This window comes from Colobus angolensis, unplaced genomic scaffold (assembly GCF_000951035.1).
Source record: "Colobus angolensis palliatus isolate OR3802 unplaced genomic scaffold, Cang.pa_1.0 Scaffold19, whole genome shotgun sequence".
Lineage (NCBI taxonomy): Eukaryota > Metazoa > Chordata > Mammalia > Primates > Cercopithecidae > Colobus > Colobus angolensis.
This window is the reverse complement of record NW_012115043.1, coordinates 12805576-12815954: the sequence shown is the minus strand read 5'-3', so window position 1 is coordinate 12815954 and position 10379 is coordinate 12805576. Positions and strand designations below refer to the sequence as shown.

The window sequence follows — 10379 nt, the reverse complement described above, 5'->3', positions numbered from 1 at the left end:
TCCTGCCTTGGCCTCCCAAAGTGCTGGGATTACAGGTGTGCCCCACCCCAAAAGGCTAATTAAAAAAAAAAAAAAGTTTTCCACAGAGGCAATGCTAAAAGTTTATTGTTTTCAGGCTAGTCCACAAAATCCTAGTTAAAAATCCTTGGTGTACTAGAAATGTCATTAAAAAACGTATCTTCTGGAACTTTACTTTAAAATTAAAAAAAATTTTTTTTCCATTTCTTTTGAAACATGAATGGATGTTCTTTCCTAAGGCCAACGAATGAACTTTTTTCCCTTTGCCTATAACCGGCACAGACAGTGCTAGTACCTAGTTCAAGCTTCAGTAATCAGGGTAGAGGTTTAGCTGTTGGGATAAATATTTTAAAAGTTAGTATACCTGCATTTCCCTAGTCTCCTCGGTAGCTCCTATCTGTCATCTACTCCCAATTCTAAGTCATTTCCACGAATGAGTGGTAAAAGGGAAAATGCTATGCTAGTCCTTCCAAGTATGCAAAAAACAAGATTAGGAGTGGGGATTTTTCTTTTACTCAATTAGTAGCTAAAGGCTTGTGAGAACCAAATAAGAAATGAGGTGTGGCGCTTGGTGTTGTGCTAACTTCCTATTTACAATGTTGATGTTTGCATTTTGGGGAAAACAACTTTTTGGTTTAACTTTCTGGTTTACTATTCCCTTTGTAGATTAATGCTTTGCATATAATTTTATAATTACTGTCATCATTCTCTTTATCACTAAACTTAATTTGTACATGAGAATTTCACATGAAAACAAGTCTATCTGATTACGTTGCCCTAAAGACTAAAATTAGAAGTTACTAAAAGGGCAATCACTAAGAAAAGTCTGTTCATCTGAAAGTATTAATCTATTTAAGAAAGACAAAAAATTAAAGATGTTCTTTTCCTGAAAAAGAAAACTACTAATTTTTTTTTTTTTTTTGAGACAGAGTCTTGCTCTGTTGCCCAGGCTGGAGTGCAGTGGCACGATCTCAGCTCACTGCAACCTCTGCCTCCCGAGTTCAAGCGATTCTCCCCTCTCAGCCTCCCAAGTAGCTGGGACTACAGGCACATGCTACCACGCCCGGCTAATGTTTTATGTTTTTAGTAGAGATGGGGTTTCACCGTGTTAGCCAAGATAGTCTTGATCTCCCGACCTTAGGTGATCCTCCCACCTCAGCTTCCCGAAGTACTGGGATAACAAGCGTGAGCCACCACACCCAGCTAATTAAATTCTTTTATTACATTTAGAGAAAGTTCCATAATATAAAAACCTTAAAGAGGCTACTTTTTGGGAGAGAAAAAGCTCTTTTAAAATATCAAATCCTGTTGGAGGCAGTGGCTTATGTCTGAAATTCCAGCACTTTGGGAGGCTGAGGTGGGAGAATCGCTTGAGCCCATGAGTTGAGACCAGCCCAGGCAACACAGTGAGATCCCTATCTCTTCAAAAAAAAAAATTTTTTTTTAGACACAGCTGGGTGTGGTGGTGTATGCCGGTAGTCCCAGCTATTCAGGAGGCTGAGGTGGGAGGACTGCTTGAACCCAGGAGGTAGCAGGATTGCTTGAACCCAGGAGGGCAAGGCTGCAGTGAGCTGTCATTATACCAACCACTGCACTCCAGCCTGGGCAAAAGAGCAAGACCCTGTCTCAGAAGCAAAATAAACCAAAACATCAAATCTTCTCCCATACCCACTCACCACCAAACAGCCTACAGAGGAGAACTTTTGGGGGAACTCCTTTAGATCATTTACAAATGCTATTTATTCCTTATAATCACAACCTGCCTTACAATTTGCAAAGCACTTAAAAAAAATTTCAGTTGATTTGTCCAGGCACCCTATGATGGGCGGATCACTTGAGGTCAGGAGTTTGAGACTAGCCTGGCCAACATGGTGAAACCCTATCTCTACTAAAAACACAAAAAAGTAGCCAGGTGTGGTAGCTCATGGTTGTAATCCCAGCTATTTGGGAGGCTGAGGCCTCCCAAAAGCTAGAATCGCTTGAACCCGGGAGGTGGAGGTTGCAGTGAGCCGAGATCATGCCACTGCACTCCAGTCTGGGTGACAAGAGCAAAACTCTGCCTCAAAAAAAAAAAAAAGGCTATAATGTTTATCAGCCAGCTCAGAACCTAATACAACACTATATATATGTATATAATATATAGAATATGTATAATATAATGTGTATGTAATATACACTGTCATCCAGGCTGGAGTGCAGTGGTGTGATCCTGGCTCACTGCCACCTCCATCTCCTGGGTTCGAGCGATTCTCCCACTTCAGCCTCCCAAGTAGCTGGGATTACAGGCACATGCCGCCACCACGTCCAGCTAATTTTTGTATTTTTAGTAGAGACAAGGTTTCACCAAATTGGCCAGGCTGGTCTTGAACTCCTGACCTGAGGTGAGTAGCCCGCCTCAGCCTCCCAAAGTGCTGGGATTATAGGGGTGAGTCACTGCACCCAGCCGTATTATATATTTTCTGACTCATAATGGAGTAAGTCCTATGCTGGACACTAATGGAAAACAGGTCGGGCATGGTAGCTTAAACTTGTAATCTCAAACCCTTTGGGAGGCCAAGGCATTGGCCTCCATCAGGTAAAGGCATCATTACCTGAGGTCAGAAGTTCGAGACTAGCATGGACAACACGGTGGAGTCCCATATCTACAAAAAAACACACAAACTGGCCAGGTGTGGTGGTGTGCACCTGCCATCCCAGCTACTAGGTGGGCTGATGTGGGAGGATCCCTTAAGCCTAGGAGGTCAAGAATGCAGTGAGCCAAGATTGCGCCGCCACTCCATTTCAATCTGGGTGACACAGCGAGACTTCTCAAAAATAAACAAATAGATAAATAATCTCTAGAAGTTAAAAATAAGAAAACAAGGTCTGGATTTCTATTTGGCCCAGCTGGGAGAAAGGGAGGACATGGCAGTTCAACTAACTTCGTGTATAACCCCATCCTGTCAGTACATCCTGTCACTACATCTGCAGGTCCCTAACTTTTGTAATATCAAACATGAGAAAGAATTTTAAAGACCAAATCGCCCTTAAATTCCAACAAGCGGCACTATCTTCAGCACATTTTTGTACAGTCAAGTAACCATTTATATCTGTCCCATTTAAACCTTTGCTATCAAAGCTCCTGCAGCAAATCAACTAAACAGTTTCACCTCTTTTGCCCTACAAGGAATCTAGCAACTGCCACAAAACTGTGAAAGTGGCATGACCAGGATGAAGGAACTAACTGAAAGTATAAAGCAGATTGAAGCCAAACTTTTTTTTTTTTTTTGGATACACTGTCTCGCTCTTCTTGCCCAGACTGGAGTGCAGTGCAGTGGCGTGATCTTGGCTCACTGCAACCTCTGCCTTCCGAGTTCAAGCAATTCTCCTGACTCAGCCTCCTGAGTAGCTGGGATTACAGCCTCATCCCACCACACCCAGCTAATTTTTGTATTTTTAATACCAACAGGGTTTCATCACATTGGCCAGGCTGGTCTCAAACTCCTGGCCTCAAGTGATCCACCAGCCTTGGCCTCCCAAGGTGCTGGGATTAGAGGCGTGAGCCACCACGCTCAGCCTGAAGCCAAACTTTTATGCTTTGAGGAAAAAAAACTACAAAATAAATTGGGCAGTAAACATAATCTGAATAACAAAATAAAAAATGAAAGCAAGATTAACTTATCACATCCTAAAACTATCATAGTAAGTAACATGACTATTTTGAAATTACAAAAAAAAAAAACCTAAAATATTATTTGCATGATTTTAGGGTCTAAAGTAAAATGGCAAAGTAAAAATATATATACAAGAGAAAGATAAGACTATAAACATTTATGCAGCATAAATTTGTATAGGTCCAAAAATTCTTAATGAAACCCTCTGAGATATGTTCCAGAATTCACAATTTTCAGATTTTAGAAGAGTAAAATGTTGCATATACTATGTATTAAGTTAAACCTCCCAGTGGCTTCTGGAACAGTATTTCACATTCACAGAAACATTTTGTGCAATGAAATGTATACAGATTCACATCAAATGGGATAAATTAAGACTATAAGTAATTTTTGCCACCAAACTTAAGAAAAAACTTTCAGTTTTCAGAACTTGTTGTATTTGAGAATTCTGAATAAAGAATTTTGGATCATAAATTGGCTGATTCTCCTCCAAAGGCAAATTGGTCTTTATAAGGGTTTGCAATTTTCTTTTTCCTCCAAAGGCAAACTGGTCCTTATAAAGGTTTGCAATTTTCCTTTTTAAGTACCTCCCAAACAAAAACAAATCCCACTTAATAATGAGGTTTTTTCCTTTGAGACAAGGTCTCGCTCTATCGCCCAGGCTGGATTGCAGAGGCAGTCATGGTTCACTGCAGCCTCAACCTCCTGGGTCCAAGCAATCTTCCTGCCTTGGCCTCCCAAAGTGCTGGGATTACAGGCGTGAGCCACTGCATCTAGCCTAAGGAGATTTTAAAATCATTTTGCCAAAATACTTTATGGCTGAGTAACTTTTCCCCTTAAACATCCACAAGAGCTACGATAAGCTTAAAAAAAGAAAAAGCTTAGTTATAAAATTTCTGCGGGAAGGGAGAGGAAGATTAAGAAGATATGCCAAACTGAAATGTTTCCAACAACAACCTCTCCCCAGTTGCGTGGAATATCTTAAAACAATCACAGGCCATGCCTTGTATTGTTTGCAAGTGTTTTAACTTCTCTTCTATTAAACTGACATTTTACTAATAAAATCATTTTTCTGAAAGGCCTTGTACATTGTCTTAAACACAACAGTCATACAGTACGTCATTTTGGGTTTTTTGTTTTTGTGGCAGGGTCTTACTCTATTGCCCAGGCTGGAGTGCAGTGGTGCAATCTCGGCTCACTGCAACCTCTGCATCCTGGGTTCAAGTGACTCTTCTGCCTCAGCCTCCTGAGTAGGTAGCCCAATACCACGCCCAGCTAGTTTTTGTATTTTTAGTAGAGATGGGGTTTCACCAGGTTGGCCATGCTGGTCTCGAACTCCTGACCTCAAGTGATCCACCCGCCTCGGCCTCCCAAAGTGCTGGGATTACAAGCATGAGCCATCCCACCTGGCCCAATAGGTCACTTTGAAAAATTACTACAAAGATAATTCCCATTCATTGTAATAAACCTTGAATATGCCAAAGGTATATTTTTCAAATCTCTTACATTTGTTATCTAAAGATGAACAGAATAAACATTTCTGGCACACTCCTTCAGGCAGTTGTGCCTACAAACATAAGACTGTCAAAGGTAATTTAACTGGGTTCTTAATGAGTTACCTTTCTACTCTACCAGTAAAAAGAAAATAGTCCTGCCTAACTCTCAGCACTGTTGTGAGAATCAAATAAAGCAATGCAGAAGTTTTTCGAAAACTGAAAAGTATATAAAACAATCTAGAAACTGAGTAGCACAGAGATGAATAAAAATGATGCTAACTTTCAAGCTTTAGATTAGTCAGTAGTTCTTAACTCTAGGTGTACATAAGAATCACCTGGGGAGCTTTTAGAACATACATACTGATGCCTGGGCCCCCAACATAACAACCCAAACCAACTCTACGGGGAGTGAAAGCCTGCTTTCTGTATTTTTTAAAACTCAAATGACTAATGCAGGTGCAGATCATGAGCCACAAAGTGAATCTATCTATAGAAGCTGTTAAGAAGAATACAGACGGAAGGTTATTGTTTTGATTCTCCAGACTACAGAAATATTTAAATTCTATCTACCTTCAACAAAACACCATGTATGGTGTGAATCTATTTTAGTTGTTAAAAAGGGAGGAAAAAAAAACCCTTAAACATAAACCTCCTGTAAGTACTTGCACACATACCTACACAACTTAGATCAACGTGTGGTAATATGAAATGTGCTTTATGTGGTTGATTACTGTATTAGATTGAAACAATTTTTAGAAAGCTTTACAGAGTAAACACGTACTTGATTATAAATATTATGTATGTATATCATATGTAAAATGTTACATATGATAAATTCAGGGTGGTGGGATTATGGGTAATCTTCACTTTCTACTTTTCTGGATTACCTATTTTTTTTTTTTTTTTTTTGAGACAGGGTCTTGGTCCGTCACCCAGGCTGGAGTGCAGTGGCACCGTTTTTGGCTCACTGCAACCTCCTCCTCCCACGTTCAAGTGATTCTCCTGCCTCAGCCTCCGAAGTAGCTGGGATTATAGGCACATGCCACCACACCCGGCTAATTTTTGTATTTTTAGTAGAGAGGGGGTTTCACCATGTTGGCCAGGCTGGTCTCAAACTCCTGACCTAGTGGTCTGCCCACCTGGGCCTCCCAAAGAGCTGGGATTACAGGTGTGAGCCATCGCGCCTGGTCAAATGTAGGGTTTAATGGCTCTGATAAAAGGGCTAATTTTGTGAAATGAAAATGACATATACAATCTCTGAGGTTGGACAATATTCCAGCAAAGGTTCAGAGGCTTTTCAGCACAGCATCAATGTGGTAAAGAATAAAAGGACGATGTAATGATTTATGTGTTCTAAAGTAAGTATACTTTACATATCAATGTGTAAGGAGAAGCCATTAGTGCTCTTGAGAGGCACCTTAAAAAAAAAGATAAAAACTATTAATCCCTGATGTACCTGCTTCTTACAAAGAAATATGCAATTAAAATAGGCACCAAAAAAGATATTTCTATTTTTTTTTTTTTTGAGACCGAGTTTTGCTCCTGTTGCCCGAGCTGGAGTGCAATGGCGCGATCTCAGCTCACTGCAACTTCTGCTCCTGGGTTCAAGAGATTCTCCTGCCTTGGCCTCCCCAGTAGCTGGGATTACAGCCACATGCCCAGCTAATTTTTTGTATTTTTAGTAAAAACGGGGTTTCACCATGTTAGCCAGTCTGGTCTCAAACTCCTGACATTGGGTGATCCACCCACCTCAGCCTCCCAAAGTGCTGGGATTACAGGCGTAAGCCACGGAACCTGGCCCAAAAGACTTATTTCTAAAAGCAGTTAAGAAAGCCACAAAAAGGCCCTCAGTATTCACTCAACAAATATTTTTTGAGCAGTTATTATATGCCATGCTCTACACTAGGCATTACAGACAGAGAGGCGAATGAAAAACTATGTCCCAGCCTTCACAGAGCTTTCAGCCTTTCGGGTGCCTAAGAAATATCTGTAACAATTATATGCCCAAAGTCTTCCTCAATGCCACAGTTCTGATTAAAGTGTCTCTTAATATCTGAACATACTACAGCTAGAGGGAAAAAAAAGCTAATTACAGTACACTATGTTACTGTGTTCTATGAAATGTGCTTTATATGGCTGATTACTACATTTAATCGACATAAGTTTTAGAAAGCTTTACAGAGTAAACATGTAGTTATAAATACGTAGTCTGTGGTATTTTCCACAAAAAATTAGTAGATGTTTGGCCAAACCTATAACCTCAAAATATACTTGTTTCTATAGGAGAAAAATCAGCTTTTACACAGCATTTTTAGTCTTTTTGAAGTTGCCAGGTATTGCAATTAAGTTTTCACGTCAGTAAGTACTGCAGTACACACGCTCTAAATCCTGTACTGATTAACCACATCACTTTTGCTGAAGTTAATTGGTGACTTTAAAGGTTGAAAATGTAAAAGAAAAGGATATGCCAGTGTCAGGTAAACCAAAAGTCTTTAAATCTATAATCTCTAAAACAACCTAATAAGAAGTTAGCTCTACCTGTTTAACTACTTTTTAAACACACGCCCAATTAATATAACCGTAAACTTCAATGGGTGAAGATTTCTTCTAAGTTACCTATTTAAAAGTTCATAACAGAGTGTGAAAAGACTCAGGAAAGCCATTCTAAGATACAAACATCCACTCTATTTACTACATGTAAAGGAATTTTATAAATATGTTGTTATAAATGTCAGAGCCCACTGTAACATTATCAACATTGTTTGTGCTTGTAATAGCTGCATTTAAAAAGTATTCTCGGAGAAACTTAAAAATGTAGGTTCCTTTCCCTCTAACCTCTCTAAATACAATCATTTTAACATACCTTTTAAAAAGTTACCCTATAGTTATTTTATAAGAGATAACCTTAATGTTTCACCAAAGTATTTTTTCCATACCCAGGAAGCTTCTCTCGTCATTTAACTTTTAATCACTACCTTAATATTGTCATAAGAATGATTTCTTTTCCTGACAAGCTATTATATATTATGTCTTGCTGATGTCTACATAATTACCTCTAAGTAATCCCCTTCTTGGCACTTTTCGTTTTCTAGTAATTTGTGCTGAAGAAAAACTATGCTGATTTCCTATGAGCTTACCTGTTGCTTCCTTAAACATCATTTTAGTTAAACAGAAGGAATTTTCTTCTCATTTTTGGCTATATAAGTATTAAATTTCAGAACTAAAAGAGCCTTATAGGTGAACCAGTAAAATTTCCAGTTTCACAAAAGATAAAACAGGCTCATTGAAGGAAAACTGGCATAACCAAGACAAAATTATTTTCAAGGTAGATACCAGTAAGTAAAGCAAGATCTGGCAAAAAGAACTGAATGTAGTAATTCAGCAACTTGACTGAAAAACTGACATCAGTCAGGCACGGTGGCTTACTTTGGGAGGCCGAGGTGGGAGGATTACCTGAGGTCCAGAGTTGGAGACCAGCCTGACCAACATGGAGAAACCTGTCTCTACTAAAAATACAAAATTAGCTGGGCGTGGTGGCGCATGTCTGTAATCCCAGCTACTCGGGAGGCTGAGGCAGGAGAATCGCTTGAACCTGGGAGGCAGAGGTTGCAGTGAGCCCAGACTGCATCATTGCACTCCAGCCTGGGCAACAAGAGCGAAACTCCCATCTCAAAAAAAAAAAAAAGAAAAACTGACATCACATTAAAACAATATTTAATATATCCTTGGTTTTAAAATCTGTTCATTATTGATATTTTAATGTTTCCCTATACAAATTTGTTTTCTAAAAGTTATTACTTAAACATCTTAATTCTTTTTTAAAATAGAGATAGGGTCTCACTATGTTGCTCAGGCTGGTCTTGAACTCCTGGTCTCAAGCGACCCCCCGCCTTGGCCTTTTGGAATTATAGGCATGAGCCACTGCGCCTGGCCTAAAATAATCTTATCACTGTGTAAACTGGCAGAGAAAACATCTCAAAGGCTAGAACTGGGTTGGTATGACACATTTAAGCAAAACTGTCTCTAAAGATGATCAGTAGTGCTTGGAATTTGAGACGAGCATTCTTTAATAAGTAAACTGGGTTCAAAATCTCTCATACTAAAAATAAAATAATTGAATCAATAAGCATCTTTATTGTAAATTAATTCAAACTATGTTTGGAGGTGGAGATTTACATTATATTCTTTGTTATTCACAGGATTTTCATAACAATGATAGCCGGAATTCAAGAAGACTAGAGCTTTTTGTCATGCATCTCTTAGAATGAGGCCTGCTACAGACAAATGATTAAACGTTACAACTTTTTTTTTTTTTTTTTGAGATGCACTCCTGCTCTATTGCTCATGCTGGAGTGCAGTGGTGTGACCTCGGCTCAATGTAATCTCCGCCTCCTGGGTTCAAGCGATTCTCCTGTCTCAGCCTCCCAAGCAGCTGGGACTACAGACCGTGCCACCACGCCCAGATATATATATATATTTTGTATTTTTAGTAGAGATGGGGTTTCACCATGCTGGCCAGGCGGCTCTTGAACTCCTGACCGCAGGTGCTCCACCTGCCTTGGCCTCCCAAAGTGCTGGGATTACAGGCGTGAGCCACTGCGCCAGGCCCCCAAATGTTACAACTTCTAACTGAATGCCTTAAGACCTCTTAACATCAGAGTTATGGAATAAAGTTCAAGTATAACCCATACAAAGAAAAAAATTAACAAACATACTGATAAAAATAAATAATGTTTACTTATTTAAAATGTTGTGGTGGCACGTGCCTGTAGCCCCAGCTACCAGGGAGGCTAAGGTGGGAGGGATCACTTAAGCCCAGGAGTTTGAGGCTGCAAAGAGCTATGATGGCACCACTGCACTCTAGCCTGGGCAACAGAGCAATACCCTATTAAAAAATACATATATACACACACACCCCTATATATACATACCTATATATTTACTACTTACATATCATATATATGATATATATCTATATGTCATAAAATATATTGAAAAAATCCTTAAAATTTTATATTGCTGAAATTATTTCCAATGGTGAGATAAATGATGTTCCTAGTCAAAACTGAAAAAGGGGCCAGGCACGGTGGCTCATGCCTGTAATCCCAGCACTTTGGGAGGCCAAGGCAGGCGGATCACCTGAGGTCAGGAGTTCGAGACCAGCCTGACCAACATGGAGAAACCCTGTCTCTACTAAAAATACAAAATTAGC

At 39.5% G+C, this 10379-nt stretch overlaps 1 protein-coding gene across 2 annotated transcripts in view; it reads right to left on the bottom strand.

Moving 5' to 3' along the window:
• Window positions 1–10379, bottom strand: part of SLTM (SAFB-like, transcription modulator) — a 51598-nt gene that overhangs the window by 39553 nt on the left and 1666 nt on the right. The gene's annotated exons all lie outside the window — the stretch shown is intronic.